The following is a 26,965-nucleotide window of genomic DNA, read 5'->3' on the forward strand; positions in this document are numbered from 1 at the left end:
ATTTTCTTGTCATATTTCAAACGTATGACATACAAATTGTCAGTTCTCCATATTGCTTGTAGACATGCATGGCATGTATATGTGTACATCCTGTAAAAGGCTGGTCCCATGTCCTGGTTTAATTTCCCTGCACTGTGCTCTTTCCTGTTGTGACAGGCTAGGGCTCTACAGCAGTTCTTAACAACGTAATACAGATAAAAGAAAAACTAAATTTAATGACTGCGAAATTGCCTTCAGTCTTACAATGCTATGTCTTTTATTTTATTTATTGCACTTACTTACTGGAAAAATCCAAATGGTATAAAACCCCTTTTCAGCACAGGCCTAAGGAAAAAAGCTCCAGCAATTAGAAATTCAAGATGCACTACATTTTGTAATACAAAGAAACTCCAGCAGAACACAGGTTGTACATAAAACATAGTGATTAGTTGCTATAACTCTAGCAGGACACTAACTGCACTGCACAGTGTGCAATACTTCTGTATGAAAGCATCTAGTGGAATAAGTACATTCCACATACTCAAGCTGACTGGGATGCCTTCCTTAAAATTAAATACGGAAAAGCAACGCAAAACATGATAGGTAGGCAAGTACCCTTTCTAGAAGTCCATCATCCTCATCAATTTTACTAAGGAAAAGAAAAAACACTAGTAAAACTCTCCTGTGTAAAAAGTCTTCAAGGGAGAAAAAAAAAAAAAGTCATGTACTTACCATAACTTTCCATCTGTGTTGTCCATTTTCATTCTTCCTCAACCAATTAATTTGGATCCGACCCTTGGATCTGACATGGCCACTTTCTAAAGATTCTATTATCCGAATTTAGAGTTCCTCCTTAGCCATAACGCTCCTGACCACTACAACACCTCAAATAGAATTTGCTACTATTATATACATTATACACATATAATCCAACAACAATGTTGTGACAGGAAAGTGATAACTGAAAGACCAGGAGCTCAAACAGGAACTATGGTTCCTAACACTTCTGTTAGGTCTCTCCAAAAGAAAAAGGGTCAGGGTGGGGGGGGGGGGGGGGTTGAGGCTAAATGAAAATAGACAACACACATGGAACACGTTATGGTGAGTACATCACTTCTTTATCTGATGTTGTCATTTTCATTTGTTCCTCAACCAATGGGACAGAGTACCGAGCTACAGTAACCTTAGGTGGCCCTCATGGAATGATGCTCCAAAGCACTGCGGAAATAAAGGGAGCTCTATTCCTGGAAATATCCAATTTTTAATGCACAATAAAGGTATGAGTATTAGACTAAGAGGCAGCTGCACAAATATCATATCAATAGAAGCCCTTGACCAAAAAGCTGCTGAAGTAGACAATGACCTGGTTGAATGCGCCTTCAATTGTCTAGGTAATGCAATACCTTTCAAAGAGTAGACATAGGAAAGGCAATCTCATACACTTGAGCAGGGTAGTCTTGAAACCGTCCTTCCCATTCTTATTTTACAAAAGAATATAGTTGATCAGACTGACTGCTTATGTTCTGTCCAGGTAAAACCACAATTGTTTATGTACATCGAGTAGATGAAGGGTATATTCTCCTTTACTTTCAAATTTAGGGAACAAAACTGTTAACTGATAACCTGATTGTTATTTTCAGAGGCAACTTCTGGTTTAAAAAAAAAAAAAAAAAAAGACGGATGTGTGTGCAAAGTAACTATCTTTGTGAAAAATCAAATACGGTGGTTTGAAAGTTAGTGCCTGAAGTTTCAATACTTATCTTGCAGAGGTTATAGCTACCAAAAAACACAATTTTCCAAGAAAGCAATATGAGATCCACCTTAGCTGATGGTTCAAAAGGGGAATGTACTAAGGCTTGCAAAAACCATAGTGAAATCCCAAGCTGGAGTGGGGTCCTTTACTGGAGGTCCAAGTAAAAAGGTACCCCTAACAGCAGCTTTACACAATTTAGATGATGCTAAAGAGGAGGTATCTCCTTTATGGTAACTGGAGACGGCTGCCAGTTGAACTTTAATAGTGGAAAAACTTGCTCCATTCTGGAAAACTGAAGCAAGGAGGTCCAGTACTGCTGGGACTGGAGCAGTAAAGGGATCCAAATTGTTTCTGGTGTAACCAAATAGTGAATCTTCTCCATTTTATATATTTATATTTATTTATATATTTTATATTGACCTTCTATATAGCCCACCTTATCACAAAAGGGTTCGCATCTAGATCAAGAGAGGTCATTGTGCCCCTCTACTAGTCACTCATCAGGCCCATAATTGAATACAATGCCCCTTTTGGGATGTACCTTACCAGACACCTGCAGCAACTGGAGAGACCCCAAAAGTACCTCACCAAGAGGATCATGGGCTACAAACAGATGTCCTATGCAGCTCGACTAAAGAAACTCCAGCTCTACTCAGTTGCTTACCACCTACTCAGAGGCGATCTATGCCTGACGTACAAAGTCATGTCAAACCCAGAATTAATGGACATGCTCCACCTCAAAAAATCCAAGTCCCTTAGAACTACACGCTCCAGGGACTTGAACCTCAGCACAAAAATAAATAGTAATAAAAGTAGAAACCACCAACTGTAGGTACAAATAAATCAGGTCCCAGACTGAAAAGCAATTCGAGATTTAATTAACCAATCATGCTGTAAAATTACCCTGAATGATTTAATGATTTAAATACTAAAATTGACCATGAATACACAATAAATATTTGTAGATATCATATCAAGTGATATCTACAAATATTTATTGTGTATTCATGGTCAATTTTAGTATTTAAATCATTCAGGGTAATTCTTTTGTATTTTACAGCATGATTGGTTAATTTAAAGGTTAATTGCAGAGAACACACTACATAAGGAAAAGTTGTACTATTGCTGGTCATTACTGATGAAGTTGATGACGAAACGTTGTGTCTTAACAAACGTATTTTCTTGCTGCTTGTGATTCTGTGGACATCGTTCTTTTTTGCTGCTATTGTACCTGAAATGCAGTGGAATTAAATCTCGAATTGCTTTTCAGTCTGGGACCTGATTTATTTGTACCTACAGTTGGTGGTTTCTACTTTTACTGGTTTTGCTTTCCGCCTTGGCTCTCGTTTTGTTTACAAAAATAAATAGGACATGCTGAAGGGACAGATTCATTTCCCAGAGGCTCCCCTCACTCTGGAATAGAATCCCAATTCATGTTAGACATAGCCCCTCGCTGACCCTCTTCAAGCGAAATCTGGACGCGTGGATGGGAAATCGCAAATATACCCCTGGGATCTCTTCTGTGTCCCTGCTAGACAGAGGCACAGTAAACTAATCGTAAAGGGTACCTTCTGTGACCTACTTTACAGAGGTACAGTAGGCTAATCTAATAGGGAGGCGGAAGCCAAATACACTCTGGCTAGGCTTATAAATGCCCTAGGACAGATAGCCTAGTATCTACCTATGAACCTATTTACACTTGTCGATTTTTCTAGTGGAAGCTTTATGGGAAGATACCAACATTTTTGCAACTGGAGAGGAGAGCCTGGAATGTCTAGCCATCATCGGAACTGGAGAAACCAGTCCGTCAGTTTGAGGCCTACAAGATCTGTGTGAATCTGTCCTGATGGATGAGAAAGGAGGTCTGGACTGGGATACAGCATGCATGGAGAATGTAATAAGTGAGACGTTGGGAAGGGAAACCTTAACTGTCGATGCCAAAAAGAAACAGAGGATCACTCTGCTCTTCAACCGTAGTGCTTTCTTAAGAAATTTGGGGATGAAAGGTAGGGGAGGATAAGAGTAAAGGACACTGGACGGCCAAACATGAACTATAGAATCTCTTGGTGACTATCAGTGAGGACGGATCAGGGCAAAGAATCTGCTGCCTTTGTTGTTGTAGGGGGATGCAAAGATGTTGCAACAGGGTGTGGAAAATCATGTTTGCCACTGACAGAGATCACACGTGAGTCATGAGGATAGTCCTGCTAAGCCTGTCTGGTAGAATGCTGGACGTTCCTAGTATGTGTGCTGCTACTAGAAGGCAGTTGGAAGAAATTGCTCATTGCCAAACATTTACTGCTTCTCGACAAAGGAGTTCAGATCTGGCTCCTCCATTTGTTGATGTACCAGACTACTGACATGTTGTCCCATTTGTACTGCAATAGTCCCTAGAGGCAGAAAAATCTGCAGATTGGTCTCTTGTATCTACCATGTGCCTTGGACTATCCATCCCAAGAAATGGCCAATCCCCACCACAAATGGGAGGCATCAGTGGTCAACGTGGTGCTGGAGGAGGAAAGATAAATGGATGACCTTGTTCAATTTCTTCAGAGTGAATCCACCAAAGAAGAGCACTTCTGCACACTTGAGACAATTTTATGGGACGGCTCAAGGGATAGGGATGAAAGGAATATTGCACCACTAGTATCCATTGAAGAATTCTCGTATGTAAGCAAGATGCCTGTCGGGTGCCAGGATCCGTCACATAACCCACACACTATTGTCACTCCACAAGTACAAATATGACTTTGTCATTGTCCAAATTGGTGTGAACGACCTGAGACTTACCTCCCTGGACTACATGAAAAGAGACATGGAAGAGCACTCCGATCTTGTAGCCCGGGCAGGTATGACCCTAGCCCTGAGTAGCATCCTGCCATCACCCAGAATGATACCGCAGTACAAGGACAAAATTATAAACTTCAACAATTGGCTAAGCTTCTGGTGTCATTCTAAAGGGATCCAGTATCTATCTGCCTGGAATGACATGGTCGACAGACCACGATGCTTTGCCAGAGATGGCCTGCACCCGTCAACCCCTGGGATTCTGGATATTGGCTAAGGATCTTGCCGCCCCCACAGTGGCTTTTTTAGGCAAGGTTCAAATGAAATTCACCACCATAACAGGAACAAGCAAGCAAAAACTGAGGGTGATGCTACTCAATACTAGAAGTCTAAATCTCAAAATGCACTCACTCGAGGCACTCCTTAAAATGGAGAACATCGAAATCTGTGCAGTGACTGAGACCTGGTTCAAGGCTCCAGAGAGCACCCCTGCACTACCAGGCTATAACTCATACCACACTTTTCGGCCATGTAACCTGGACTGGAACACCAAAGGCGGAGGCGTGTCCATATTCATTAATGATATCCACACCTCCAGGCTAGTTGCTCAGCATAATGTAGCCGAGGTTATCCAAGTGCAACTAACTCTGGGCAAAACTGCAATCCAAATTGTAGCTTGCTACAGATCTCCCACCATGCCCCAGGATTCCCACTCCTCTTTTCTTGATGTACTGGAAAATATTAGGGTTCAACCAAACACCCAAATAATGGGCGATTTCAACTACCCCACCATTAACTGGGAAAACTACTCATGTACCAACTCCTTCGCTCAATGCTTTCTGGAATTCATAAACTCCAATACCCTGGATCAACTTATCCACAACCCCACCAGAGGCAACAATATCCTAGATCTAGTCATTACCATCATGAGTGACCGGTGTTCCACATCTGAAGTCAACGCCTCATTGGTCCGATCCGACCATAAGCTAATTACCCTACATATTCACATCCTGCCCCCACCCCCCCATTAAGGAAACCACAGTAAAAAATTTCTCCAAAGCCAACTTCATGTTTCTTAAGACATAAGTGGTGAACTTCATGACACCCATGCTGATGGACAATACAGTTACGACTACTGAATCCTACACAATTGCACTTTATAAGCACTTACGAGTGCATGGATAATGCTAGCCCAAACAGAACCAAGATGTTATCCTCCAAAAAAAGAAAGCCAATCTGGTGGTCCACTTCCATAAACAAACTGTACAAACAGAAGGAAGAAACTGTTGCAAAAGAGTAAAATCCCATGAGTGGAGGAGCTCCCTGGTCAGCCTCAGTAAGAAGCTGCGATCCCCGATAAAATCCTCCAAAAATAGTTACAAAAACAAAATTGCCACGGACTCTAAAGACAACCACAAAGCATTCTATAGCTATGTCAAGAATCTCAATGGCAACACTCAGATCTGCTCTGAGTTACAGCACAATGGCACTAAATATACAGACCTGACTGATATTGCCAACATCCTGTCAGAAGGGTTCAGTGCTAACTTTACCCCCCTCTCACCCCCTAAAAAGCCCATCTCTATACCGGAAGAATGCAAAGTTCCTGTAATCACGGCTGCACAGGTAAACCACACTCTCCAAAGCCAAGAACACAGCATCCAAGGGGCCAGACAACATCCCAGGCTGCGTTCTACACGAACTACAGAACGAACTGGCACCTCAATTAAGTACCATGTTCAATCATAGCTTCACCTCAGGCTTTGTGCCTGCTGAATGGCACACAGCGACGGTTATCCCACTCCACAAGGGGGGAGCCACCACGGACCCCAGGAACTACCGCCCCATTAGCCTGACGAGCCTGGTCTGCAAGGCCATGGAATCATCATGTAACTTATAAACAAAGACATTGGTAATCGCCAAACTCTGGAACCCACCCAGTTCGGGTTTGTAAAAGGCAGATCATGTCTCCTAAACCTGATATACTTCTTTGAAGCAGTCACCAAAGCCATAGATGAGGGTAAGGTGGTTCACACAGCCTATCTAGACCTTGCCAAGGCTTTCAACACCATCCCCCACTCTGGAATTATAGATAAACTCACTAAACTTTTCTCTCAGACACCAGGATCAAATGTTTCCGATTCTGCCTAAATTCTGCACCTTGCAATTCCACAATGTACGATCTTGTCTCTGGACATACACTTTTCATGACACCAGTCAGATCAAAACCTTTGGATGTCTGCATCCTCACAATCTCCCCTTGTCCTAATGGTTTGAGCGGTTTGCTGGTTTTACCATAATAGGACTTCTGGGATAGGCGCTTCTTTAACAAATTAGCTTTCACTGATCTGTCGTTCTTGAAACATGGAACCACTAATGAACTAATAACTGGTAGTGTGGTTCTGGCTTGTCTCGACAGAAGTCATTGTGCTGGTGAACCAAGATGTTTATCACAAGGAACATTTCTGAGATTCAAGAAAACCACTATTGTCTCATCTCAACTTCTCTAATAATTGTTTCACACTTTGAATTGTATGTCCTGCCCAAGCCATTCGACTGCGAGTACTCAGGGCTACTTGCAACACGAGTAAAGTCCCACTCATCAGCAAATCTTTTGAACTGCTGGCTTGCAAACTGTGTATCATTGTCAGAAATAACTTTGTGCAAACTAACATGGACTGCAAAATGACGCTTCATCTCAGTAACGACAGTACTGGATGCTAGATTAGGAAGTAAGTCAATCTTGAACCAATTGGAATAAGAGTCTACTAACACCAAGTAATGTTGACCATTCCATTTGAAAAGGTCTGTAGCTACTGTCGACAAAAGTAGTTCAAGAATCTGGTTTAGCTGAAGTGGTTCTTTCTGTTGACGTGGTTTAGTACTATTACATACAGAGCAAGATGAAAGCACTTTCTCAACATCCTGTGACATAGAAGGCCAAAATACTACACCTCTCATCCCTCTTTTGGTAGAATCAGTTCTTGGCTGGCCACGATGCAAAACAGTAACTGTCGCTTTCATATTAGGACATGAATAAACAAGTCTTTGTGGGTTCTGTTCAAGCAGCTTTATTATACACAAACACATTACTACTGCTGACTATAGATTGTAACTTAGCTAACTTGTATATAATTAATGGCTATGATCATGCATGCTCACTCCCTAGCTGCTCCTTCAAAATTGGCACGAAGGCTGTGCAGGTTATACACCTGCACGTACAGCCTCACATGCATTTTAAAGATACAAGCACACACACTTTACACTCTGATTTACGTCCTCCCTCTGAGAAATAGACCACACAACTGTTATGAGACTGTTTGGCATGCAGAAACCACAGGTAATCTACAGACATGCATTATACAATATTAAACATATAGGTATGCACAAGCAAGTCCCCGTTGGTGCTTATTTCACACTTGGTTTAGACACCAGTCCATATCATGGGACATAAAACTGGGAATTAGCTTTAGCAACTGGGACAGTTTCTACAAAATGGTTGACTTGTAGAATGTTCGAATCACTTTATGGAACAGAATCAGACTGTCAGTAATGTTAGATATTACAGTTTCTTACTTTGTATTATTTGGTCTGGTCTGGAAACAGTGTCTGACTCGCTCTTCGGTTTATAGTTTGCAACACCGATACAGTGTTGTGATTGCAATGATGATGATGGTTCTGGTAGAGGAAGAGGTTTGCGATTCCTCCTATACTCAACTCCTTTGGAATTTACCAAGTAATATCTTGGCTCTGCACAAATGCCTTTCATCTGCCCAATTCGATCAGAACCTTCTGTTGTCTGGATTCTCTTTTCTTCAATGGAAGAAGTAATCTGCTTGATTTGTCGTCACTAGATTTCTGGTTATTACGCTTCCTAACAATTGAGCCTTGATGGTTTTAATGTTCTTATATTCAGGCTGCAACAAACGAAGAAATAGGTAGCATACTTCTAGCTTGCCTGGAAGGTAGTCTTTGCGCAGGTGAGTGAAAATATCACAGGGTATGTTTCTGAGATTAAGCAAATTCAAGAATACAATCGGTACTGTCACACTTTGGCCTTTCAAGCAAATGCTTTGCACTCTGTACTGTTCGTTCAGCTAGACCATTGCACTGAGGATAGTCAGGACTACTAGTGACATGTACAAAGTCTCATTCTTTTGCAAATTTCTGAAAACTGGTTAGGGAACAGAGTACCATTGTCAGAAAAAAGTTTGTGTGGACTACCATGATCTGAGAAATGACATTTCAACTTAGTAATAACTGCAGTTGAGGTTAAGTTTGGCAGCAGATCAATCTCAAACCCATTTGATTAAGAGTCTACCAAAACTTAGTAGTGCTGATTGTCCCACTCCGATATCAGTTGCTACAACAGACCAAGGTAGTTCAGGAATTGAACTAAGCTGAAGTAGTTCTCTTTGCAAACACGGTGTAGTACTACTACATACTGAAGAAGAAAAAAAAACTGTCAATGTCTTTTGATAATGAAGGCCACAATAATTCTCTTACTCCTTTCTTAGTGGATGAGGAAACTGGGTGACCATGATGCAAAATATGAATATACTCTTGTTGTAAGGAAGCAGGAACAACAGTTTTTGCGCCTTTGAAAAAAATTTCATTTTCCATCAATAATTCATCTCTAAGGAAAATACACTTGCACCTCAAGGTGATGCACTAAATTGCTTTGATGGCCATCTCACTTTGATTGAGCTTCTGAGAAATTGGATTAGTCAGTGTGTGATCTCAACTCATCAAGTCTAGTGGTGGAAAAATTGTGCACGGACATCATATCAAAGTCAAAAGTCTTTGCATCAAGCTGTTCTGTTGTATTTCCAGGAGATCTGGATAAAATTATCAGTCAGATAAAGCAATTTGCCTTTAGTGTAGACCAATTTGAAATTGTACTTTTGCAATTTGAGCATTATTCTTTGTAATCTCGCTGGAGGAGAATGCATAGATTTTCTTTAGAATAGTAACTAGAGGTTGATGATCAGTTTCAATCTGAATAGCTCGACCATAAATATAACCTTGAAACTTGGAGCATGCAAATATACTATAGCCAAAAGCTCTCCCAATTTGAGCATACTGCATCTCAATTTGGGTTAGTGTTGTACATGTATAAGCTACTGGTCGCCTCTCAAAGAATAACTGCACGTAGGCCAAATTTTTAAGAATCACAGGAAAAATAACTGGTTTGTTCACATCATAGTATTTTAACGTAGGTGGGTTGGCAATTTTCTGCTTAAGGTCTTCAAATGCCTTGTGATGATGTTCCAACCATGACCATGCAACATTTTTGTCTGTTAGCTCTCTTAAAGATGCTGTTAACTCACTGAAGTCTGGGAAAATTTTACCTAAATAATCGACCATGCTCAGAAAACACTATAAACTTTGTATATTGTCTGGTGCTGACAGTTTTAGAATAGCTGCTTGCTTGGTCGGGTCAGGTATCAAGCATGTACTTGTAAACAAATGACCTACATATGTAACTTCTGGAAGTCTGAATTTGCACTTCAGAGGATTGAGCTTTAAGTTCAATTCACATGCTCTGTCTAAAATTTTCTTGAGGTTTTTGTCATGCTCTGCTTCACCAGTGCCTCCAACCAACAGATCATCATCTACTATTATGGCACAAGGATAACCCGAAAAAATTTGTTCCATTGCATGCTGAAATACTTCACTTGCAGAATTTATTCCAAATGGCATCCTTAGGAATCTGAATCTGCCAGAGTACCAAAAGTAGTTAGAAATGAGGATTTGCGATAAAGCATCACTTGCCAAAATGAACTCTCTGCATCCAAAACAGAAAATACAGTGTCGTTCGGTATTACAGCTGCAACATCTTCAACTGTGCACATTGGATGATAGTCTTTTTAATGCTTTGTTCAGATCTCTTGGGTTAATCCATATTCTGATTTCATCTGAGCATTTTTTGTGAGTGGCTACCATGGGCAACACCCATCCAGTTGGTTCTGAGACTCGACAAATCACACCTTGCTGCACCATTTTAATCAACTGTGTTTCAATTCTATCTTGCACAGCTATCGGAACTCTTCTTGCTGGTCTGACTACAGGAGTGACCTCTGGGTCTAACTTCATGGAATACACAACTGGAAGCTTGCCTAATTTGTCTTTGAAAACATCAGCATACTCTGAAAATGGTTTTGGAGAAACTGGAATCCAGAACTACACTCACATGATGAACTTTAGCAAAAGAAAGTAGATTCACTCTTAAACTATCTTTGAGACCCAATAAAGATTGCACTGGTCTTCGGACTATGTAGAATAAGTTGCATCACTGAACCTTCGATCTGAACAACAAGCCTCGCACTACTGGTTACATTGAGTTTGTTAATTCTCACTTTTGCAAATGTGTCTGCTGATGTAACATTACACTTTGACTCAGTGTCTACTTTGAGCTCTGTGGATTTTCCATTGATCCAGTCAGTACAAAACACCAAGTTTACTGCATCAACTCTTTCACAACTGGTACACCATTCTACATATAAAGCTCACTGTTTCAGCTCTACTTGATCAACTTGCTTTTTTGATCAACCTTTCTTTACAACTGAGTAAGGCTTACTTGATTTACAAAACTTTTGGAAATGGTTCCATTTCTTACACTTGTGACATTGCTGGCCAAATGCTAACATTTTTCTCTTTTAGACTCATGATTTGCACAACTGCGACAGTTAACAATAAAGCTAGATTTGGGTTTTGCTGATTCATGTTTGTGTTGCACTCAGCTGCCACTGAACATGCACTTTTCCTGGAACTTTCTAGAAAACCTAGTGTCTTCACTGGAAATCCTGTAGCTGCCACATACTTAGGCCTGTTCTTGTTTGTCACGTGTTGCACACTGTCTACATGTGCTCTGGAGCCAACTGAAACCATGCTTTTGTCATCCACAAGCATACTTGCATGTTTCTCTGTCACGTCATGGATCTGACAAATCTCTATGACTTTGCTCAATGTTAAATCACTGTCACAAAGTAAAATCTTTCTCACAGCAGCACTATTAATACTACATACAAGCCTGTCCTTTATCAACTCATGATCACCAAACTGACACGTCTTAGCTCGGTTTCTCAAGTCAGTTATATAAGCTGCAGAGGTTTCCCCTGGTTTCAGATCTCTTGTGTAAGCAAATGCCTCTCTAACGTAATATTCTTCTGGAGTTTGCACATTTCTCTAAACTTGCACTTCAAACACTCATGGTCTTCCCTCAATTCAGCTTGTACAACAATATGGCAGTCTGCACCTTACCCTTCATACACTGCTAGAGCATACACAAATGAACTCTCTCTTTCTATGGCCACAGACCCTGCTAGGTTTAGCAAAATGAATGCCCTGGTGCGTGCATCTCTATCTGCATAAGCTGCTTCTATGAAAATATCGTATTCTTGCTCAAATATTCTCCAGAATATTCTGATCAAACACAAGTGGTAGGGGGTTTCAAAATCCGTCTGCCATATTAACACATACCAGCGAAGGGTTTTGCAAAAAGCATGAATATACACATACAGTGGATATAAACCTTCCAGATTTTTGTGATATACAAAAAATGAGACCACAATAAATCATTTCAAAACTTTTCACACCTTTAATGTGACCTATAACCTGTACAATTCAATTGAAAAACAAATTTGTTAGGGGAAAAATATAAAAATAAAAAAACATACAATAAGCTGGTTGCACAAGTGTGCACACCCTTAAACTAATACTTTGTTGAAGGACCTTTTGATTTAATTACAACATTCCGTCTTCTTGGGTAGACACCTGCCATCAATTAAAGAGACTCTGATTAACTCCAAATAAAGTTCAGCTGTCCTAGTAGCCATGGTTCGCACAGAGTTTACAAAGTATCAAAGGGACCTCATTGTTGAAAGGTATCAGACAGGAGAAGGGTACAAAAAAATGTCCACAGCATTGGATATACCACGGAACACAGTGAAGACTGTCATCAAAAAGTGGAGAAAATATGGGCCAACAGTGACACTGCAAAAAACTGGACTTCCCTCCAAAATTGATGAAAAGACAAGACGAAAACTGGTCAGGGAGGCTACCAAGAGATCTACAGCAACACTGAAGGAGCTGCAGGAATTTCTGGCAAGTACTGGTTGTTTACTACATGTGACAACAATCTCCCATATTCTCCATATGTCTGGACTGTGGGGTAGGATTGCAAGACCCTTTCCTACACAGAAAAACATCCAAGCCCGGCTAAATTTTGCAAAACAATACATAGAGTCTCCCAAAAGCAAGTGGGAAAATCTGCTCTAGTCTGATGAGACCAAGGTTGAACCTTTTCGCCACAATTCCAAAAGGTACGTTTGGGGCAAAAAAAGAAGTTATGTACTTACCATAACATTCCATCCAAGTAATTCTACTTCATTTGTCTTCAACCTGTAGGTCTTCGGATCCGACACAGATGCATTTTCCAGCTACGGATCCAAGCTCCTCCCCTTACCCATAATGCCCCCATCTCCCTTCAGATAGAGTTTGCTGCCTAACAGGTATCAGACACCCGACCCAATGACACCTGATCAATTACCAATCGTCACAAAAAGAACCTTAGCCTGCACAGGACCAAGGATCCCAACAATAACTGTCCGATACAAACGACATGTCATATCCCAAAAGAGTTCACAGCTACCAAACTCTTGGGAGACCCTCATGGAAGGATATTCCGGAGAACCACAGAGCCAAAGGATGTGCTACTGCTAGAGACCAAATCCAGTTTATAATCAGAAATAGAGGTGTGAGATGAGGCCAAAGTAGCAGCTGAACAATCATCATCCAAACAGACCCAAGACCAAAAAGCTGCAGACGTAACCATAGATTGGGTCGAATTAGCCTTCACTATTCCAGGTAGAGACAAACCTCTTTCTGAATAAGCCTGGCCAATGCATTATGAAATCCAGCGAATAATTGTCACTTTTGAAACAGGTTTACCAAAGAAGGGCTTGGCATAGGGCACAAAAAGTTGATCAGACTTGTGGCATGGTTTAGTCCTGTGAAGATAAAACCTCAACTGCCTACGTATGTCCAGTAAAATGTAATTTGTATTCCCCTTTGTTCTGATAGTTGGGAAAAAATACTGGCAAATTAATGGTCCGATTAATATTGGCTTCCGAAACTACCTTAGGAAGGAAGGACGTGTTAGTGCATAGCGATACTCTATCTTTGTGAAAGATCATATAAGGGACTTTGATAGAAAGACCTTAAAGCTCAGACACCCTTCTAGCAGACGTGATGGCAACCAAGATGGCAGTTTTCCAAGTCAAACACTGTAGATCCACAGATGCCGCAGGCTCAAAAGGGGGAGAAACCAATGACTGCAACAGTAAGGTGAGGTCCCACGGTGGAATCGGGTCCTTAATCGTGGGTCTGAGAAGAAAAGCGCCTTTGAGAAAGGTTTTACAAAGTTTAGAGGAAGCCAACGAAGTCATGTTTACCTCAATATGAAAATTAGAGATGGCTGCTAGTTGGACTTTAACCGTAGAGGAACTAGCGTCCTGTTGAAAAATGCTAGCCAGAAAATATAAAACTTCCGAAAGCAGAGCAGTGAAAGGATCCAAAGACCTCTGGATTGGCCCATATAGAAAAACATTTCCATTTACTAAGGTAGGCTTTTCTGGTAGATGATTTATGAGTCGTTACCACAATGGACTTAACAGGAGATGACAGACCGGGAGTCCTAATAATCATGGGAACTGGAGCAGCCAAGCAGTGGGTTTCAGACTACCCAGATCTGGATGAGAGATCCCTGAGGGATGCGAGAGCAGATCTGTGATCTGATCCAAGGTCCATGGTGGAGCAACTAGATGAGACCTGAGTAAAGAAAACCAAACCTGTCAAGGCCAGAATGGGGCGATGAGGATCAAAGTGCTCCCCAGCCTTCAGGCTTTCTGTAGAAACTTCAACATAAGGGGAAGAGGAGGATATGTATAAAGAAGCCCGGGAGGCCAAGCATGAATCAGAGCATCTCTGGGGGCTTTCCCCAGCAGGGGGGGGGGGGGTCCAGAGAGAAAAACTTGCCGCATTTCATGTTTGAAGGAGATGCGAAGAGATCGCAGCAAGGACGACCCCACTCTAGAAAGATTTGTCCACTACTGAAGGATTCAATGACCACTCCTAAGGCATCAGGATCAATCTGCTGAGTCTGTCCGCTAGAATGCTGGACCTTCCCTGGATGTGCGTTGCCACAAAAAAGCGGCCGGTGGAGATCGCCCATTCCCACACTCTCATGGCCTCTCGACATAAGGGATAAGATCTGGTTCCCCCTTGTTTGTTGATATACCAGACCACTGACATACTGTGCCTGAATTGCAATCATTCCCAGAGGAAGATGAGCATGAAGGGCCTGCAATGCAATAAGAACCACTCATCGCTAGAACAGTGATGTGCAGACAGGTCTCGGAAGGGGACCACATGCCTTGGACTGTCCTTCCTGAGCAGTGCCTCCCCCAACCTAGTAGGGAGGCATCCATGGTCACCATGGTCTTGGGGAAAGCAGGTTGAAATGGACATGCCTTGAGGAGATCCGGGTCAAAATCCACTAAAGGGAGTCCCTGCATGCTTTTGAAATTCTCACTGGAAAAGACAATAGGTCTAACAGTGACCATTGAACAATAAGTGTCCACTGCAGCACCCTCATACGAAGGTGCGCCATTGGAAGAAGATTTATCATGGCCGCCATGGAAACTAGAGAGCCCCTAACACTGCTTCAGCTGTTGGTAAATGGGTCTGAAGAATGTGTAAGATGTGTAAGACGTGTAACCTCAAGCTGCGTACCCTAACGTGAGGAACACTTTTGTTTGTATTGTGTCCAGCCGTGCCCCGATGAAATCTAAAATCTGAACCGGGAGAAGAGCAGACTTGTTGGCTAGCTGAAGGAAGGAGTCCCTGGCCTGACATAGTAGATGCTCTGAAGGGGCAGTGAAGAGCCAATCGTCCAGATACGGAAAGACCTGAATGCCCTGAATCCTCAGGTGAGCTAACTACTACTGCCATTACCTTGGTGAACACCCGGGGGGGCTGTGGTGAGACCAAAGGGGAGGGGTCAAAATTGGTAATAAAGGCTCCCAACCAGAAGTGAAGGAACCTCCAAAGTGAAGGAACCTCTGGGAGCGCTTGTCCATTTTGATGTCATAGTACACGTCTTGGAGGCCAAACCGAGCACATCCAGTCTCTGGCCTGCAGACAGGGCAGGATAGATTGAATCGTGAATATCCGGAATTTTGTCTTGGTTACTGATAGATCAATACTGGATCTGTCTAAATTGAACAAGAGGTCCCAGTCTTTTTTGGAATAAACCCCAGATCCAGACTGGCCTGGGGGACCGGTTGGATGACTTGTTTTCATAGCAATGAGGCTACCTGCACTGCTGCCTAATCCGCTGCATGGGTGGAACGTCCGGGAGGGCTCTGTTGGATGGGGAGGATCCCTGAATGGAACGAAACATCCTCTGGATATGACTAGCAGCACCAACTGATCTTTAGTGATGGACTCCCATGCAAGTGGGTGTAGCGACAAGCAACCCCAGACTGCCTCCAGAGGAGGACAGCCGAGCAAACCCCTCAGGGATGCTGCTCGGGTTGATCAGAGAAAGTTTCTCAGGACCGAATATTCTTAGGACCCCCTCTGCCTCTAGGGCAGTGTCTATCATATCCACCTCTGCCTCTGGGGGAAGTAGAGTCCTCAGCATCCCGGGAAAACACCTGAGACTTGCGGAACCAAATCATCTTCTGGCCTTGCCGATTCCTGGAAAAGGACCTTTGAGGTGGAAAGAAGCAGATCCTAACAGCAGACAGCGTCTTCCCATCCTTCTTGCTCTGGACCAAAGTCTCTCTGACCGTCTTCCCAAAAAGGGAAGAACCATCATAAGGGGCATTGGTAAAAGATGCCTTGAAGGGCTCCGAAAACTGACAAGCGGAGCCAGGTGTGACGCCGGATGGCAACACCTGACCCTGCCGCCTGTGCAGCTCCCTCCGTGGCATAGGAAAGCAATGCACAGATGTGTTGGCTACAGATTTTAGGGTGGCCTTTCGTGCATTGAAAGCCATCCTGTCTTCTGCCGACATGGAACCTGGGGTCAACTCTGAGACTTCCTTGCCCAGATCTCTCTGGAGTCGAATGACATGCTCCATGTAGTTCAGCGCCTTCACACAGAAGGATGCTGAAGCATAAACTCGCTTCCCAAAACGATCCAATGCTCTTGACTCTCAACCAGGCGAGTGGACATTGGAGCTCTCCTGGGCGAGTTCCTTTTTGTGGCTGCCACCACCATCACAGCATCTGCAGGGGACCCCTTGTGCCAGTATAACTTGTAAGGGCACTTGGGTATTGGTTCTACGGTGTTCGGCTCCTTCCACGCCCAAGAAGTTATCAGATCCACAAGTGGATTGGCAGGAGGACACACCCAAGAAGTAGATGGGCCCAAGCCGAATGTCTCCAAAAACAGTGACTCATCAGAGGTTGGTTTTGAGGTGGATCACCCCCCCCCCCTTTGGCAAAGGATCTCCATGATGTCTCCATAGGAGACATCATCAGGGCTGATCTTGGGGTACCTTCCCCTTCATCCAGGTCCATGTCTTCAGTAAGGGATTCTGGAGGAGAGTCTAAGTGCCTCCTTTTACACATATGCTTGCAGGGGGAGGGGGGACTCCTCAGGGAGACTGTCTGGGGAGGTCTCGCAAGCGGGTTGTTCCAAGTGCGGAACTTCCTAAGGCACTTGTCCCTGAGAAGGCAAGATGGTCAGAACCACACTCAAGGCTAAAGGGGGTCTGGACAGACTGAGGTTGATATGGTCAGAGACCTTGACACTGCGAGAACCCTCTCCACCACATTGAATGCCAAGGGAGAAAGAACCTCCTAGGCTGACCTAGGGGAAGCAGCTCCCCCTGATCCAACCTGGGAGCTGGAGCCAAGCCTCTAAGAGCAGAGAAGCTAAGGGGAATGCTTCACTCCGACAAGCTCAGAGCAGAGAGCACTCCCTCAAATCCGACCCTGAGGCTACTGCTCACAGAGCTCGGATCAGACACACTCAAGGCACTTGCTGGCATCAAGGTACAGGGTACTGTCGGTGCCGACCCCTCAACTCCGATTGTCCTCAGATCCAATTACTCTAAAACCGCAGGTCGGATTCGAGAAGGAGTGATAGGTCTAAACAATGGCTGGAAGGCGCCCGCTCCGGTGGGAGAATGCCCTGGCAAGACCCCCATCTGAATTTGAGTGCGGATAAACCTCCACATAATTTTGTCCATCTCCCCTTCAGACAAGCTCCAAGTAGAGTGGGAGGACCCCACTGAAGTAGACCAGGAAAGCCGGTGGGGGGGGGGGGGGGCCTAGAGAGCGACCGGCTACTCTGTACCTCCAGCCCAGGTGAGAAACAAGGGGACCTGAGCCAAGGTGTCACTGGCCTGGAAACAGGCTTAACCTTCATGGAAGGGCCAGCCTCCGACAAGCGGTCGGGGGATCACTTGCGAGGCCGGTCCTTCTTGGCTTTATCCCCTTCCCCGGACATCTTGGTGAGAGGGTGAGTCCCAGAGGCCGTGGAAGGGGAAGCAGCAGTCGCTGCTTTCCCAGTAGGGGGAAGTTGGGACCGCGGTCCCGGCAGAAGAGGGCAACAAGCCCTTAAGGATCAGTTTGTCCCACCTGTCCTTGTGCCCTGGGATTAAATCCAGCACAAATATGTCAGGGGGACTGGAGGTGAGGCACCCTAAGCAAACCACTGGCTTCAGGGCATCCGCCATGCCCTAGCCAGCCCAACACACACACACACACACACCACGTGGAAAGGAAAGATAAAGCCGAGTTACTTTTTTTTTTTTTGTTCTACAGAGAACTCCAAGAAGGTATGGAAAAGAGTTGAAAGAGAAATTAGGTAAAGAGAGACCAAAAAGGGACAAATTACTACTTCAGAAAAAACTCACAAATGCTCTGAAGGTTGGACCATGCTGCTTCCTCTCAGGTGGCAAACAAGATCTGAAGGGAGACAAGGGGGTATTATGTGTAAGGGGAGGAGCATGAAGCCATAGTTGGAAAATGCGGCCGTGTCAGATCTGATGCGGATCTGAAGACCCCACAGGTTTAAGACAAATGAAGTAAACTACTTCAGATACAACACTTCGCATCACCAAAGTAGTTGAAATCGCCCTTTATTAGTGTGTTTGGTTTAACCCTAATATCTTCCAGTACATCAAGAAAAGAGTGGGAATCCTGGGGCATGGTTGGTGATCTGTAGCAAGCTACAATATGGATTGCAATTTTGCCCAGAGTTCATTGCACTTGGATAACCTCGGCTGCATTATGCTGAGCAACTAGCCTGGAGGTGTGGATATCCTTAATGAATATGGACACACCTCTGCCTTTGGTGTTCCGGTCCAGGTTACATGGCCGAAAAGTGTGGTATGAGTTATAGCCTGGTAGTGCAGGGGTGCTCTCTGGAGCCTTGAACTAGGTCTCAGTCACTGCACAGATATCGATGTTCTCCATTTTAAGGAGTGCCTCGAGTGAGTGCATTTTGAGATTTATACTTCTATAGCATTGAGTAGCATCACCCTCAGTTTTTGCTTGCCTGTTCCTGTTATGGTGGTGAATTTGTCATTTGAACCTTGCCTAAAAAAGGCACTATAGGGGTGGCAAGAGCCTTAGCCAGTATCCGGAATCCCAGGGGTGACAGGTGCAGGCCATCTCTGGCCAAGCATTGTGGTCTGTCGACTATGTCATCCCAGGCAGACAGGTACTGGATCCCTTTAGAATGGCACCAGAAGCTTAGCCAATTGTTGAAGTCAATCATTTTGTCCTTGTACTGCGTCATCATTCTGGGTGATGGCAGAATGCTACTCAGGGCTAGGGTCATACCTGCCTGGGCTACACGATCAGAGAGCTCTTCCAAATCAACAAAAGAATGGCTTCACCAGAAGAAAATTTAAGTTTTGGAATGGCCCAGCCAGAGCCCAGACCTAAATCCAACAGAAAATCTGTGGGATGACCTGAAAAGGGCTGAGCACAAGAGATGGCCTCACAATCTGACAGATTTGGAGCACTTTTGCAAGGAAGAGTGGGGCAAGTCAAGATGTGCCATCCTGATAGACTCCTACCCAAGAAGGCTGAATGATGTAATTAAATCAAAGGTGCTTCAACAAAGTATTAATTTAAGGGTGTGCACACTTATGCAACCAGCTTATTGTAAGTTTTTTATTTTTTATATTTTTTCCCCAACATGTTTGTTTTTCAATTGAATTGTACAGGTTATAGGTCACATTAAAGGTGGGAAAATTTTTGGAATGATTTATTGTGGTTTCATTTGTTTATATCACAAAAACCTGGCATTTCAACAGGGGTATGTACACTTGTTATACCCACTGTATGGCCTCCAAAACAGGTAAGGGACTACAAGGTGAGGGGTAATGTAACTCACAGAAGTGGGTGTCAAAGTCGTCACACTGTTCCATTCCACATATACATTTTGGGAAGTCTCTATCAAGACTGATATACAGGAGTTCTTAAAAAAAATATCGGATTCCTACCTAGACGACATGTGGATTGTTTGGGGGGGGGGGGTGGCAAAAAATTAATATGTTATAGGTGGAAACTAATCCTTAGCTACAAGCTACAAAAAAAGAAGTTGCGTTCTTACCATAATGTTCCATCTGTGTTGTTCATCTTCATTCATTCATTACTGATGGGTGTCTGTTCCATCCTCGGACAAAATCAGCCTTATAACAAGCTCGTGCCAGCCAAAAAATCACGAGCTAAGCTTTACCTATAGTGTCCCCCTCTCCCTGTTACATTACATCAAATTTGCCCATGATAAAGAAAGCAGAGGCTTTTTCTGAGCATGTCCCCTAATGTGGGATTTGGACCAAATCAGGACGTCCATGAGCCCATTGTAGGGGGGAGGAGAGTGGGAAGTAATGAATGAATGAATGAATGAATGAATGAAGACTACCAACACAGATGGAACGTGGTGGTAAGTACGTACAGTTTTGTACCTACCATAAATGTAGATGTTAGAGTGCTCATACAGCTGCAATCATAACAGATGGGTTTTCCTGCCGTCAGGCGGGTCCTCGGTCGGCCGAATTCCAAAGTCTAGGTCCGGCATCGGTTGTCGTCGCTTCCTCCCTGACGTCAGTACGGCAGGGGTATAAAAGAACCAGCAGACACCATTTTCTTCAGTTTTTCTTGCCCCAGATGTCAGGTGCCCCCAGAAGGAAGGCAATACATAAATTTATGTAATAATGCAATGCAATACAATCAAAAAAACAGTAGTTGCAAGCAAATACACCATAAATGAATACCCCAAACAGGTTGTATGAAGAGGTGTTAGCCATTAGGCCTGTCCCAAGAGGGGAAGGAGGGAGGGAAACCTGGACTACAGCTGTATGAGCATTCTAACATCTACATTTATGGTAGGTACAAAACTGTACTATGTTCATCGTGCATACAGCTGCAGTCATAACAGATGGGTTGAATCCCAAAGCTAAAAAAGGGGTGGTAGGCACTAGGTGGAACTAGGAGGAGCCAGGATGCCCTGCAAGACTGCAGTGGCAAAGCCTGCTCTAGATTTGGAGTATAGTGGTAGGTGATAGTGCTTGGAGAAGGTATGCACAGAACTCCAAGTGGCTGCTTCCAAAATATCTTTGGTAGGAACCCCCCTGAGGAAAGCTGTAGAGGTAGCTGTGGCCCTTGTGGAGTGAGATCTGATGCCTGTTGGTACAGTTTTACCATGAAAGGAGTAACAAAGCGTATGCAGTGGGATATCCATTTTGAGATTGTCTGTTTGGAAATTGGCTTCCCTTGAGCTCCTGTAGCATAGGACACAGAGTTGCTCTGATTTTCTGAAAAGCTTTGTTCTGTCCAAATAATAACGCAGCTGTCTGTGGATGTCCAAGGAATGTAGTAGTCTTTCTCCTTTGTTTTGAGGATTAGGGTGAAAGGTAGTTAAGTGGATAGCCTGATTCAAAGCTACCCTGGATACTACCTTTGGCATAAAGGACGGATTGGTTCGTAAGGAAACTCTATCCTGATGGAAAATGATGAAAGGCTGCACAGCCATGAGGGCTTGTAGTTCCGATACCCTGCGAGCTGAGGTGATAGCCAGAAGGAAGGCTGTTTTCCAGGACAAATATTGCAGTTCTGTTGAGGCAGCTGGCTCAAAAGGAGGCAAGGTCAGTTTTTCTAGAATTAAATTGAGGTCCCAAGCAGGTACTGGTTGTTTCCTTGGGGGTTTTATATTCTTAGCCCCTCTGAGGAACTGTCTTAAGAGGGGGTGAGAAAATAAAGGAGGATCAGTGTTGTATTCTGCAGAAATGGCTGAGGCATGGATTTTGATGGAGGAGAATGAAAGTCCGCTCTTTAGCATCCCAGCTAGATACTGTAATATTTGAGGTAAATTCAGTATTCCAGGATTCTGGCCCTTTTTCTCATTCCAGGCACAAAACCGTTTCCATTTTGCGGAGTATACTTTTCTAGTAGAAGGCCTTCTGGCCTCCAAAATGACATCCTGCACCTCCTTGGAGAGTAGGGTCTGCTGTGAAGTCAAGCAATCTTCCATGCAGCTAGATTGAGTGTTTTCAGCTGACTGTGAAGAGTTTTGAAGTTGTGTTGAGTCAGAAGAAGAGGCATTAGTGGCAGGGTCCATGGTGGGGAATGTGTCGGTTATCAGATCCACAAGTGGATCGGCAGGAGGACACACCCAAGAAGTAGATGGGCCCAAGCCGAATGCCTCCAAAAACAGTGACTCATCAGAGGTTGGTTTTGAGGTGGATCACCCCCCCCCCCCCTTTGGCAAAGGATCTCCATGATGTCTCCATAGGAAACATCATCAGGGCTGATCTTGGGGAACCTTCCCCTTCATCCAGGTCCATGTCTTCAGTAAGGGATTCTGGAGGAGAGTCTAAGTGCCTCCTTTTACAAATATGCTTGCAGGGGGAGGGGGGACTCCTCAGTGAGACTGTCTGGGGAGGTTTCGCAAGCGGGTTGTTCCAAGTGCGGAACTTCCTAAGGCACTTGTCCCTGAGAAGGCAAGATGGTCAGAACCACACTCAAGGCCAAAGGGGGTCTGGACAGACTGAGGTTGATATGGCCAGAGACCTTGACCCTGCGAGAACCCTCTCCACCACATTGAATGCCAAGGGAGAAAGAACCTCCTAGGCTGACCTAGGGGAAGCAGCTCCCCCTGATCCAACCAGGGAGCTGGAGCCAAGCCTCTAAGAGCAGAGAAGCTAAGGGGAATGCTTCACTCCGACAAGCTCAGAGCAGAGAGCACTCCCTCAAATCCGACCCTGAGGCTATTGCTCACAGAGCTCGGATCAGACACACTCAAGGCACTTGCTGGCATCAAGGTACAGGGTACTGTCGGTGCCGACCCCTCAACTCCGATTGTCCTCAGATCCAATTACTCTAAAACCGCAGGTCGGATTCGAGAAGGAGTGATAGGTCTAAACAATGGCTGGAAGGCGCCCGCTCCGGTGGGAGAATGCCCTGGCAAGACCCCCATCTGAATTTGAGTGCGGATAAACCTCCACATCATTTTGTCCATCTCCCCTTCAGACAAGCTCCAAGTAGAGTGGGAGGACCCCACTGAAGTAGAACAGGAAAGCCGGTGGGGGGGGCCTAGAGAGCGACCGGCTACTCTGTACCTCCAGCCCAGGTGAGAAACAAGGGGACCTGAGCCAAGGTGTCACTGGCCTGGAAACAGGCTTAACCTTCATGGAAGGGCCAGCCTCCGACAAGCGGTCGGGGGATCACTTGCGAGGCCGGTCCTTCTTGGCTTTATCCCCTTCCCCTGACATCTTGGTGAGAGGGTGAGTCCCAGAGGCCGTGGAAGGGGAAGCTGCAGTCGCTGCTTTCCCAGTAGGGGGAAGGTGGGGCCGCGGTCCCGGCAGAAGAGGGCAACAAGCCCTTAAGGATCAGTTTGTCCCACCTGTCCTTGTGCCCTGGGATTAAACCCAGCGCAAATATGTCAGGGGGACTGGAGGTGAGGCACCCTAAGCAAACCACTGGCTTCAGGGCATCCGCCATGCCCTAGCCAGCCCAACACACACACACACACACACACACACACACACACACACACACACACACACACACACACACACACACACACCACGTGGAAAGGAAAGATAAAGCCTAGTTACTTTTTTTTTTTTGTTCTACAGAGAACTCCAAGAAGGTATGGAAAAGAGTTGAAAGAGAAATTAGGTAAAGAGAGACCAAAAAGGGACAAATTACTACTTCAGAAAAAACTCACAAATGCTCTGAAGGTTGGACCATGCTGCTTCCTCTCAGGTGGCAAACAAGATCTGAAGGGAGACAAGGGGGTATTATGTGTAAGGGGAGGAGAATGAAGCCATAGTTGGAAAATGCGGCCGTGTCAGATCTAATGCGGATCTGAAGACCCAACAGGTTTAAGACAAATGAAGTAAACTACTTCAGATACAACACTTCGCATCACCAAATTAACACCATCCCAATGGTGAAGCATGGTGGTGGCAGTATCATGCTTTGGGGTTGCTTTTCTTCAGCTGGAACTGGGGCTTTAGTCAAGGTGGAGGGAATTATGAACAGTTCCAAACACGAGTCACTTTTGGCCCAAAACCTTGAGGCGTACACTAGAAATCTGAAGATGAAGTGGAATTTCACCTTTCAACACGACAATGGCCCCAACCATAGGTTCATAGGTTCACAGGTAGGTACTAGGCTATTGGCCGTGGGGCCTATACAAGGCCAGCCTAAAAGGTACCCTGGCTTTTGCCACCCAAGAAAATTATTTTCCTGTGCCACTGTCGAGCACAGACACAGAGGTGATCCCCAGGGTGAATTTCCTATTTCCCATCCAATCATCAAGATTTTTCTTGAAGAGTGCTAATGAGGAGCTTTGAATGATATAGATAGGTAGTTTATTCCAGAGTATGAGAAGTCTCTCGGACAGGAATCTATCACTCTGGCATGTTCTGTTTATTGTGGTGACAAGGTTTAGGTCCCTAGAGAGTGTAGCTTGGACGGATTGGGATTTCTTTAAGTGGAGCATGTCCAACAGATCTGGGTTTGACATAGCTTTGTATGTTAGTCAGAGATCACCTCTGAGTAGGCTATATGCGACGGAGTAAAGCTGGAGTTTTTTTGAGACGGTCTGTGTAGGGCATCTGTTTGAGGCCGGTAATGCTCTTTGTAAGGTATTTCTGCGGCCTTTCCAGTTGTTGTAGATGTCTTGTGAGGTACATACCAAAAGGGGCGTTGTACTCTACAATGGGTACAACGAGTGATGATTAGAGGGGAACAATGACCTCTTTTTTTCTGGATGAGAAACCTTTTGTGATGGTGTGCCACATAGAAGGATTTCCTGACTACTGTGGCGATGTGATTATCAAAGGAGAGACTACTGTCCACGTGTCCCAAGGTCTCTTATCACACTTTCGGTGTTATACTACTGCCTATGTTGTAGTTCATGGGTACAGAGTTTTTACCAAAAGGGATGACAATGCACTTTTTGGCATTGAGCTTGAGGCCATGGCATTGACACCAGGCATCTGGTTCAGTGAGGCCGTTTTGTAGAATGTCCACATCGTTAGGAGTTTCGATTATGGCTCCTAGTTTGCAGTCATCTGCGAACTTCATTAGCCAAAGACCTTCTGTGTTAGCCTGTACTTCAGAGAAGTAGATACCAAACAGGAGAGGACCCAGGACTGAACCCTGTGGTACTCCACTTGTCACTGGTCTGAAGTCGGACTTTGAGTCTGCTACTTTCACAGTGTGGGTTCTTTCAGTGAGACAGTTGGCAACCCATCTTGTGACATAGGGATTTATACCTAGTTTAGTGAGTTTATCTATAATTCCCGAGGGGGGGGATGGTGTCGAAAGCCTTGGCAAGATCTAGATAGGCTGTGTGAACCACCTTACCCTTGTCTACGGCTTTGGTGACTGCTTCAAAGAAGTCTATCAGGTTTAGGAGACATGATCTGCCTTTTACAAACCCAAACTGGGTGGGGCCCCAGTGTTTGGATATTACCAATGTCTTTGTTATAAGTTCCATGATGATGCATTCCACGGCCTTGCAGACCAGGCTCGTCAGGCTAATGGGGCGGTAGTTCCCGGGGTCCGTGGTGGCTCCCCCCTTGTGGAGTGGGATAACCGTCGCTGTGTGCCATTCAGCAGGCACAAAGCCTGAGGTGAGGCTATGATTGAACATGGTACTTAGGTGGGGTGCCAGTTCGTTCTGTAGTTCGTGTAGAACGCAGCCTGGGATGTTGTCTGGTCCCATGGATGCTGTGTTCTTGGCTTTTGGAGAATGTGGTTTTTACCTGTACAGTCGTGATTACAGGAACTTTGCATTCTTCCAGTATATAGATGGGCTCTTTAGGGGGTGAGAGGGGGGTAAAGTTAGCACTGAACCTATCTGCCAGGATTATCAGTTGGGTCTGTATATTTAGTGCCATTGTGCTGTAACTCAGAGCAGATCTGAGTGTTGCCATTGAGATTCTTGACATAGCTATAGAATGCTTTGTGGTTGTCTTTAGAATCGGTGATGATTTTGTTTTCGAAACTAGCTTTGGAGGATTTTTATCAGGGATCGCAGCTTCTTACTGAGGCTGACCAGGGAGCTCCTCCACTCTTGGGATTTTACTCTTTTGCAACAGTTTCTTCCTTCTATTGTACAGTTTGTTTATGGCAGGCGACCACCAGATTGGCTTCCTTTTTTTGGAGGATAGCGTCTTGGTTCTGTTTGGAATAGCACGATCCATGCACTCATGTAAGTGCTTATAAAGTGCAATTATGTAGGATTCAGTAGTCATAACTGTATTGTCCATCTGCATGGGTGTCATGAAGTTCACCACTTCTGTCTTAAGCATGAAGATGGCTTTGGAGAAATTTTTTACCATGGTTTCCTTAATGGGGGTGGCATTGAGTGAAGGAGTTGGTACATGAGTAGTTTTCCCAGTTAATGGTGGGGTAGTTGAAATCGCCCTTTATTAGTGTGTTTGGTTTAACCCTAATATCTTCCAGTACATCAAGAAAAGAGTGGGAATCCTGGGGCATGGTGGGTGATCTGTAGCAAGCTACAATATGGATTGCAATTTTGCCCAGAGTTCATTGCACTTGGATAACCTTGGCTGCATTATGCTGAGCAACTAGCCTGGAGGTGTGGATATCCTTAATGAATATGGACACACCTCTGCCTTTGGTGTTCCGGTCCAGGTTACATGGCCGAAAAGTGTGGTATGAGTTATAGCCTGGTAGTGCAGGGGTGCTCTCTGGAGCCTTGAACTAGGTCTCAGTCACTGCACAGATATCGATGTTCTCCATTTTAAGGAGTGCCTCGAGTGAGTGCATTTTGAGATTTATACTTCTATAGCATTGAGTAGCATCACCCTCAGTTTTTGCTTGCCTGTTCCTGTTATGGTGGTGAATTTGTCATTTGAACCTTGCCTAAAAAAG

At 44.5% G+C, this 26,965-nt stretch overlaps 1 protein-coding gene across 1 annotated transcript in view; it reads right to left on the reverse strand.

Annotated features, from left to right (window-relative positions):
- XRN1 (5'-3' exoribonuclease 1) overlaps nucleotides 1–26,965 on the reverse strand; it is a 2,408,514-nt gene that overhangs the window by 2,192,288 nt on the left and 189,261 nt on the right. The gene's annotated exons all lie outside the window — the stretch shown is intronic.

Source organism: Protopterus annectens, chromosome 5.part0 (assembly GCF_019279795.1).
Source record: "Protopterus annectens isolate FY-2018-M chromosome 5.part0, PAN1.0, whole genome shotgun sequence".
In the NCBI taxonomy this organism is placed as follows: domain Eukaryota; kingdom Metazoa; phylum Chordata; order Ceratodontiformes; family Protopteridae; genus Protopterus; species Protopterus annectens.